Source organism: Schistocerca cancellata, chromosome 3 (assembly GCF_023864275.1).
Source record: "Schistocerca cancellata isolate TAMUIC-IGC-003103 chromosome 3, iqSchCanc2.1, whole genome shotgun sequence".
Taxonomy (NCBI): domain Eukaryota; kingdom Metazoa; phylum Arthropoda; class Insecta; order Orthoptera; family Acrididae; genus Schistocerca; species Schistocerca cancellata.
The window spans coordinates 817,577,077-817,583,204 of record NC_064628.1 but is presented as its reverse complement, the minus strand read 5'-3'; the positions used below and the strand labels follow the sequence as shown (position 1 = coordinate 817,583,204).

The following is a 6,128-nucleotide window of genomic DNA, read 5'->3' as shown; positions in this document are numbered from 1 at the left end:
GTAGAGTTGTTAGCAAGAAGAGTGGCCGTATGGATACTACACAAGTAAAGAAAAAAATCTAGCTCATTTTTCATCAGTCTCTCTATGAAGTGGAGTATGAAACTGCAGTGGTCAATAAACGTAAATAACTCGCGTAGACTGAATATCATTTAAAATGAAAATTATATCTACTATACCTAAGCTACATCGGTTACAGAGCAGTATTACCAGAATGTATATTACCCATTGCTTTGTATCTTAATATGGCATGGTTGCGACTTTCCGGAAAATATTCCCTGTGAATGACTTATGGATGGACGTGTGCGAAGTACCATGATCTTTTTTTTTTCCACCGGAGTGTGGCTAAAATTTGACAACTTAAAAACACAACTTGTTGCTCGTGGGAATGTCCCACTATATCTACTATACCTAAGCTACATCGGTTACAGAGCAGTTACAGAGCAGTATTACCAGAATGTATATTACCCATTGCTCTGTACCTTAATATGGCATGGTTGCGACTTTCCGGAAAATATTCCCTGTGAATGACTTATGGATGGACGTGTGCGAAGTACCATGATCTTTTTTTTTTCAATTTTACAACGACTTTTCTGTTACTCTTATGACACCGTGGTACTAAAAAATCACAACAACAAAGAAAATTGCTACAGCTGGACATATTAAGCCAGAAAAAATGTTAAATGATAGATACACTCAGTTACAATGACATTCAGGACCGATCTACTAGTCCAGGTGAAGCAAGAAACAGCAGATAACCCGTTGTCAAGGTTGATGCATTGTTCCATAACTTCTGGAAGGTGTTCCACACAGTCCCCCACTGTAAAATACAAAAAAAAAGAGCTTACGAAATTTCAGACCAGTTGTGCGTTTGGATAGTGTTACCATTTCAGTAAGGAAGACCTTTCGTGACAGTCCTTTTAAATCATCGCAAAATGTTAATATTCCAAATGTCGCATAAATTGCCCACGGTATAGAAACAAAACTGATATCGCCCAACAGAACCAGTGTGTCGTAGGACGCTGGATGAGTAACACGTTCGTTGTTATTGGAAAAGTTGCAGGTCATTCCCATTTTCACCAAAAGTTGTCAAATAAATGCACAAAACGCCGCACTTGTACCTCTAAAACCTTAACTCCTCCCGAACAGGCCATGAAGGCCCAACGGTACCGACCGACCGCCGTGTCATCCTCAAGCCATAGGCGTCACTGGATGCGGATATGGAGGGACGTGTGGTCAGCACACCGCTCTCCTGGCCGTATGTCAGTTTCCGAGACCGGAGCCGCTACTTCTCAATCAAGTAGCTCCTCAGTTTGCCTCACAAGGGCTGAGTGCATCCCGCTTGCCAACAGCGCTCGGCAGACCTGATGGTCACCCATCCAAGTGCTATCCCAGCCCGACAGCGCTTAACTTCGGTGATCTGACGGGAACCGGTGTTACCACTGCGGCAAGGCCGTTGGCGCACTTGTACCTCTGTCGATGGTAATTTTGCAGAATTTTGGAAAATGTTTTTTGCTCACGTATTGTGATATTTCTGGAGACTGGAAATCTACTTTGTAGGAATCAACATCGATTCCTAAAACAACAGTCGTGTGAGACCCAGATCCCTCTGATCGTCCATAAGACACTGAAAGCAGCGGACACAAGCGATTAGGTTTATTCCGTGTTCCTTGACTTACTGCAAGCGCTATAAACCGTCCCGCACTGCAGGTTAATGAACAAAATAAGAGCGTACGGAATATCAGGCCAGCTATGTGAGTTGACTGGACTGAAGAGTTTGTACCAAACTACCAAACAGGACGGACCACTTCATTGGCAGAGGAGAGAAATCTTCAGGTGTAATAGTAACTTCGGGGGTGTCCAAAAAGAGTGTTACAGAGAGATTACTTTTCAAAATATATGTAAGTGACCTAATGGACATTGTCGCAATATCTATCAGGCTCGTCACGTATGGTGCTGTAGTATACAGACAAGTGAGAACGCTAGAATGTTATGGCGTAACGCAGAAAGACCTGCAGAGGAACGACGATTGCTACAGGCAGTGACCATTGACCCACAGCATAGGTTGCACACAAAAGGCTGTCACTACACGAGTACTCCTCGCCAGTCTCGTAAGCGTACCAGATAGGACTCACACAGGAAATAGAGATGATCCAAAGAAGAGCAGCGCATTTCTTTGTAGTTTCTTTTAGTACGAATATGTTCAGCCAACTCCAGTGGCAGATCCTGCAAGGGAAGCGGTGTGGTTTACTATTAAAGTCTGTAGAACATACATTTCTGGGAGAGTCAACCAATAGTTCGTTTACTCGTACGTAATCTTGCGAAAAAAGTAATGAAAGTAAAATTAGCGACATTCGAGCTCAATGGAGGCTTCCCATCAATCGTTCTTCCTCAGAACCATTTGCGATAGGAACAGGAAAGAAGGCAAATGACAGTGATACAAGAAGTAACCTCGGCCCTATACCGTGAGGTAGCTTGCGAAGCATAGACGTAAATGTATGTATGTCTCTGGGCGAATACAATATACTGATGGGGAATAAAAGGCAACACCAAAAAAGTTAATGTAGAATAATGAAATTTCCGCAATTCATTTGTCTTGGTAACATACTTAAGCGATTAATATTGCAAGATCACAGGTTAATTTAAGTGTAAGATAAGCCATTGCAAATGTGAAATGCTCGTACATTAATAACTGATATACGAGGTGCATTCAAGTTCTAAGGCCTCCGATTTTTTTTCTAATTAACTACTCACCCGAAATCGATGAAACTGGCGTTACTTCACGACGTAATCGCCCTGCAGACGTACGCATTTTTCACAATGCTCACGCCATGAGACCATGGCAGCGGCGAAGGCTTCTTTGGGAGTCTGTTTTGACCACTGGAAAATCGCTGAGGCAATAGCAGCACGGCTGGTGAATGTGCGGCCACGGAGAGTGTCTTTCATTGTTGGAAGAAGCCAAAAGTCACTAGGAGCTAGGTCAGGTAAGTAGGGAGCATGAGGAATCACTTCAAAGTTGTTGTCACGAAGAAACTGTTGAGTCACGTTAGCTCGATGTGCGGGTGCGTTGTCTTGGTGAAACAGCACACGCCCAGCCCTTTCCGGACGTTTTTGTTGCAGTGCAGGAAGGAATTTGTTCTTCAACACATTTTCGTAGGATGCACCTGTTACCGTAGTGCCCTTTGGAACGCAATGGGTAAGGATTACGCCCTCGCTGACCCAGAACATGGACACCATCATTTTTTCAGCACTGGCGGTTACCCGAAATTTTTTTGGTGGCGGTGAATCTGTGTGCTTCTATTGAGCTGACTGGCGGTTTGTTTCTGGATTGAAAAGTGGCATCCACGTCTCATCCATTGTCACAACCGACGAAAAGAAAGTCCCATTCATGCTGTCGTTGTGCGTCAACATTGCTTGGCAACATGCCACACGGGCAGCCATGTGGTCGTCCATCAGCAGTCGTGGCACCCACCTGGATGACACTTTCAGGTCGTCATGCAAGATTGTGTGCACAGAACCCACAGAAATGCCAACTCTGGAGGCGATCTGTTCAACAGTCATTCGGCGATCCCCCAAAACAATTCTCTCCACTTTCTCGATCATGTCGTCAGACCGGCTTGTGCGAGCCCGAGGTTGTTTCGGTTTGTTGTCACACGATGTTCTGCCTTCATTAAACTGTCGCACCCACGAACGCACTTTCGACACATCCATATCTCCATCACCACATGTCTCCTTCAACTGTCGATGATTTTCAATTGGTTTCACACCACGCAAATTCAGAAAACGAATGATTGCACGATGTTCAAGTAAGGAAAACTTCGCCATTTTAAGTATTTAAAACAGTTCTCATTGTCGCCGCTGGCGGTAAAATTCCATCCGCTGTGCGGTGCTGCCATCTCTGGGATGTATTGACAATGAACGCGGCCTCATTTTAAAACAATGTGCATGTTTCTATCTCTTTCCAGTCCGGAGAAAAAAAATCGGAGGCCTTAGAACTTGAATGCACCTTGTAACAGCCAGAATTTTGAACGCAAGAATGCAAACGCGCATGCATTGTGTTGTACAGGTGCTGTATCCCAATTTGTGGGATGCTGTTCCATGCCTGCTGCACTTGGTCGGTCGAAACAGCTGTTTCTGGATGACGGTGGAGTTGCCATCCGATGATGTCCCTTACGTCCTCGACTGGAGACAGAGCAGGTGGTAGAGCAGGGCAAGGGCACGTGTCGACACTGTTGGTCTACTGTGACCAGAGGACATCTGGTAGTACGTATTTCGCAATTCAATACACTTTATCAACTGCCGTATACTTTATGTTATTTCATTTTATTTCGAACGCTACCATTTTCAGCAATTCATTTTACAATCTTCAGGCCCCATACGCTTTTTCGAATCAACAAGCTTATCGTATAGTGTCACAAAACTGGATACCGTGAATCCGAATCGTTGTGCAACTGATTCATACGAAAGGGTGACACCAACTGCCAGCTGAACTGCCGAAACTGGTAGCGTTCGAAATAAAATAAAATAACCTAAAGTATATGGCTGTTGGTACAGTTTACTGAATTGAGAACTTTGTAGAGCGTGTTGTGTTGCAACAGCGGTATGTGGGCGAGTGGTATCCTGTTGGAAAACATCCCCTGGAATATTGTTCACGAACGGCAGCGCTAAAGGTCTAATCACCAGACCGACGCACAAATCTGCAGTCTGGGTGCATGAGATGTTCTCGAGAGCGCTCCTTTTGTCATACAAAATAGCACCCAAGACCACAACTCCAGGTCTAGGTCCTGTGTGTGTACTGAGACGCCCTGCTAAACCTGCAGGACAGGACAGGTAGTTTGAATTGTGGGAAGGGGCCAAAATAAGCGGCTGTCAGCTAAACTCGAACATACAACTTTATTTATTTGACCAAACATTACATGAGCCAAGAAAATTAAAAAGAAAACGCAGCATTAATTTTTGGAACTTAATAACAAGCTGAATACGACACACAACCTCAAACCAAACTCAGAAATTTAAAAGGCAGAAAGCCTTATCTTAAATCAGTTCTTTCAATTAGGCTGAAGGCCCAAACAATCTCACACCTTAAGAGCAAAACAACTTTAATTTAAAAAAATCGGCTGAAGGCCCATCTCTTAAGACTCAAACACACATTACATTTTTAAAAGTCAAAGGGCCTTTTCTTAAAACAGTTCTTTAATTAGGCTGAAGGCGCAAACAACCTGACACCTTAGGAGCAAAACAACTTTAATTCAAAATCAGCTGAAGGCCCATCACTTAAGACTCAACAAAATTAATTTTTTTAAGAAAAGGGCAAAGGCCTTACTTAAAACAGTTCTTTAAATTAGCCTGAAGGCCCAAACAATCTTACACCTTAAGGGCAAAACAACCTTAATTTAAAAATCGGCTACAAGCCACATAAATACAAATAAAAAGAACAAGAACAAATAAGGAAAGGCAGTACACCCAACGGCGCTCAGAAGTTTCCGAGGGTCAAAAAAAAAAAAAAAAAAGAAATGCTCTGAGTACTATGGGACTTAACTTCTGAGGTCATCAGTCCCCTAGAACTTAGAACTACGTAAACCTAAGTAACCTAAGGAACCTGCGACCGTAGGGGTCGCGCGGTTCCAGACTGTAGCGCCTAGACAGTCAACAGACCCACCCGACCAGCACACAACTGGGAGTTCAATGGAACAATGTAGAAGGTATTGTCGCCCACAACCAATTATACAGGGCTATTACAAATTATTGAAGCGATTTCATAAATTCACTGTAGCTCCATTCATTGACATATGGTCACGACACACTACAGATACGTAGAAAAACTCATAAAGTTTTGTTCGGCTGAAGCCGCACTTCAGGTTTCTGCCGCCAGACCACTCGAGAGCGCAGTGAGGCAAAATGGCGACAGGAGCCGAGAAAGCGATGTCGTGCTTGAAATGCACTCACATGAGTCAGTCATGACAGTGCAACGACACTTCAGGACGAAGTTCAACAAAGATCCACTAACTGCTAACTCCATTCGGCGATAGTATGCGCAGTTTAAAGCTTCTGGATGCCTCTGCAAGGGGAAATCAATGGGTCAGCCTGCAGTGAGCGAAGAAACGGTTGAACGCGTGCGGGCAAGTTTCACG

At 43.9% G+C, this 6,128-nt stretch overlaps 1 pseudogene; it reads right to left on the bottom strand.

Annotated features, from left to right (window-relative positions):
- Window positions 1-1,340: 1,340 nt before the first annotated feature.
- LOC126177197 (5S ribosomal RNA) lies at window positions 1,341-1,458 on the bottom strand (annotated as a pseudogene).
- Between the last annotated feature and the right edge of the window lie 4,670 nt (window positions 1,459-6,128).